Raw genomic sequence first — 3825 nt, forward strand, 5'->3', positions numbered from 1 at the left:
GGAATTAATCTTTAAAAAGGTTTCAATTTCTTCATGATTCAATCTTGGGAGTTTATGTGATGACAGGAATTTCTCCATTTCCTTTAGATTTTCTAGTTTATTTGCATACAGATATTCATTGTAATCTCTGATAATCTTTTGAATTTTTCTGTGTCAGTCATAACATCACCTTTTTCATTTCTAGTTGTGTTTATCCAAACTTTCTTTTTTTTTTTTGGTCCATCTGGACGAGGATCTATTAATCTTACTTGCCCTTTTCAAAGAACACAGCTTTTTGTTTCATTGATTCTTTTTATGATTTTTTTTTTGGTCTCTATTTTATTCAAATGTGACTTCTTTTAATAATTTCAAATTTTTCTCCTAATTCTAGGTTTGGATTGCTCTTGACTTTCTAACTCCCTTAGGTGTGACATTAGGTTGTTTACTTGACATCTATTTTTTTCTTCTTTTTTTTTTGGATATGTGAGTGCAGTGTTATAAATTTCTCTCTCAGCACCACTTTCACAGTATCCCAGAAGTTTTGGTGTATTGTGTCTTGTTTTAATTTGTTTCCAGGAATCTTTTTTTTTCTGCCTTGATTTCTGCCTTGATTTCCAAATGTCATTCAGAAGCATGCTGTTTAATTTTCATGTATTTTTATGTTTTTGAAGAGGTTTTGTTGGCGATAATATTTATTTTTATTTCACTGTGGACTAAGAAGGTGGTTGATATCATTTCAACTTTTTGAAATTTGTTCATGCTTGATTTATACATGCGTATGTGGTTGATGTTAGAGTATGTTCCATGTGCTGATAGAGAAGAATATATACCCTGTGGTTGTTGGGAAAAGTATTCTGTAGATGGCCAATTGTTTAGTTAAAATTCCAAATACCCAGGGTTTTTTTCCCCCTCAGTGATCTGTCTAGGGCAGTTAGTGGAGTATTAAAGTCTCTGATTATAATTGTAGAGTTGTCTTCATCCTCTCTTAGTTTAATTAGCAATTGTTTTTATAAATCTGGGTGCTCCTATGTTGGGTGTGCATGTATTCAAAATGGGTATTTCTTGCTGGTGGATTGAGCCTTTTATCATTATGTAGTATCCTTTTCAACTTTTATTGGTTTAAAATCTGTTTTGTCTAGTATAAGAATAGCTACTGCTGCTCTTTTTTTCTTTTCCATTTTTTTTGGAAGCTCTTTCTCCAGCCTTTTACCCTGAGTCTGTGGGTGCCATTTGCAATGTGATGGGGTTTCTTAAGGCAGCAGAAAGGTGGATCATGTTTCTTTATCCAATTTGCCACTCTGTGCCTCTTGAGTTGTGCATTTAGTCCATTTACATTTAAGTTAATTATTGATATGTGGGGAGGAGTTATTCCTGTCATATTGTCATTTAAAGGGTGCTTTGCTTTTTATGTTTTGTGGTTGTTTTGTATGATCTGTTAGCTGTGTGCCTGCCCGTGCTTTTGCAATGGGTGGAACTGTTCTTTTGTTTCTGTGCTTAGAACTGTTGTAAGCATCTCCTGAAGGGTTGGTCTGGAGGTAGCACATTCTTTTAGTAATTGGATGTCTAGGAAGGACTTTAATTCTCCATTAACAAGGCTTATCTTGGCTAGAATTACTTACTTATCTTTAAGAATATTAGATGGAATTTCAGTCCCTTCTGGCTTGTAGGGTTTCTGCAGGGAAGCCTGCTTCAATTCTGACTGGTCTTCCTTGGTAGGTGGTCTGTCCCTTCTCTCTAGTTGCCTTTAAGATTTTTTCTTTCATACTCACCATGTGAAAATGAATTACTATGTGTCTTGGGGATGTTCTTCTCATGTAATACCTAGCAGAAGTTCTCTGGATCTCTTGCATCTGCATGGCCACCTCTCTAAGCAAGATAGGGGAAATTTTCTTTCTTTTTGTTTTTTTCAGGTGTGCACTTTTATTGAACTTGTCTCAAGTCAGTGTATAGGTAAGCCCTGGCTGCCTCCACACCTCCACCCACTCTTTTGGGAGACCAAAAGCCTTCATACATGTCAAGTCAGGGACAAAAAGGGGAACTACAGTGGCTGATCATTCAAAATAAAACAAATGAAAAAGTATTAAGGCAAAATTTTAAAAATTTGCATTACATAATTTACACAAAAGTAATGCTGTTAACTCCCCTATGTGGATCAGGAGAGAACTGGGCTACTCTCCTTAGAAAGAAGTGGGGCAGCTTTTGGGAGAGACTTCCTGTAACAGTGTATCTCACAATATTTGGAATGACTATTATAAAAAAGAACAATGTACAATTAAAGTCCTTGGCCACATTGTAGAACTTTGGGGATGCTCACTCCAACTTGCTGTCACTTTCACTGTTCTAGTTTTTAAATTCTGAGAGTCATCAAATCAAGAACAAAAAATAAAAATAAAATAAAATAAAGCCATACCAATCTCGTCTTGTTTTCTGGGCAAGTTAGGTTTGTCAAAAACGGGTGTAGCACGCTAGTCTCAGTCCGCCTAGAAGCACTTGTGGTGCACGATGGAGAGGCTGGACTCATGGTACTCCTGCTTACTGATCCACATCTGCTGGAAGATGGACAGCGAGGCCAGGATGAAGCCGCCAATCCACATGGAGTACTTGTGCTCACAGGGTGCAATGATCTTGATCATCATGCTGCGCCAGGACAGTGATGTCTTTCTGCATCCTGTCAGCTACCTGGGTATATGAGGGTGCCTCCAGACAGCACTGTGTTGGCGTACAGGTTCTTGATGTCCACATCACACTTGAAGGTGGTTGAAGGTGGTTTTACGGATGCCACAGGATTCCATGCCCAGGAAGGAAAGCTGGAAGAGGGCCTCCAGGCAGTGGAACCACTCATTGCCGATGGTGATCACCTGGCCATCAGGCAGTTCATAGCTCTTCTCCAGGGAGAAGGAGGATGCAGCGGTGGCCATCTGCTCGAAGTCCAGGGCGACATAGCACAGCTTCTCCTTGATGTCATGTGCAATTTCCCTCTCTGCCATGGTGTGAAACTGTAGTCACACTTAGTGAGAATCTTCATGAGGTAGTCTGTCAAGTCCTGGCCAGCCAGGTCCAGACGCAGGATGGCCTGGGGAGGGCATACCCCTCGTAGATGGGCACAGTGTGGGTGACCCCATCACCAGAGTCCATCACAATGCCAGTGGTACAGCCAGAGGCATACAGGGACAGCACAGCCTGGATGGCCACATACATGGCTGGGGTATTGAAGGTCTCAAACATGATCTGGGTCATCTTTTCACGATTGGTCTTGGGGTTCAGAGCGGCCTCGGTCAGCAGCACAGGGTGCTCCTCGGGAGCCACACGCAGCTCATTGTAGAAAGTGTGGTGCCAGATCCTCTCCATGTCATCCCAGTTGATGACAATGCCATGCTCGATGGGATACTTCAGGGTCACTCTTGCTCTGGGCCTCATCGCCCACGTAGGAGTCCTTCTGGCCCATGCCCACCATCACACCCTGATGCCGCGAGCGCCCCACGATGGAAGGGAAGACGGCTGCGAGGAGGGGACGAATCATCGCTCGTGAAGCTGACCTTGCACATACGGGAGCCGTTATCATCCAGGAGCACAGCAATATCATTGTCCATGGTGGACCAGCAGTGGAACAAGGGCACAAGTCGGTGCCTGCAGGTGGATGCAGTTGCCAAGGTAGGGGAAATTTTCTTGAATGACCTCCTGGAAGGCTTGTTCCAGGTGTTCTCAATTTGCCCTTTCCTCTCTGGGATGCCAATAAGTCATATATTTGGTGTCTTTACATAATCCAAAATCTCTTGTAGGCTTTGCTTATTCTTCTTGAGCCTTTTCTCCTTGTTTTTGTTGGAGTGAATTAGTTAGATTGTTTGA

The 3825-nt window shown here is 41.9% G+C and overlaps 1 pseudogene; it reads right to left on the reverse strand.

Moving 5' to 3' along the window:
• Positions 1-2459: 2459 nt before the first annotated feature.
• On the reverse strand, positions 2460-3569 carry LOC103271468 (annotated as a pseudogene).
• Between the last annotated feature and the right edge of the window lie 256 nt (positions 3570-3825).

This window comes from Carlito syrichta, unplaced genomic scaffold, assembly GCF_000164805.1.
Source record: "Carlito syrichta isolate Samal-C Ts95f unplaced genomic scaffold, Tarsius_syrichta-2.0.1 Scaffold311678, whole genome shotgun sequence".
NCBI lineage: Eukaryota > Metazoa > Chordata > Mammalia > Primates > Tarsiidae > Carlito > Carlito syrichta.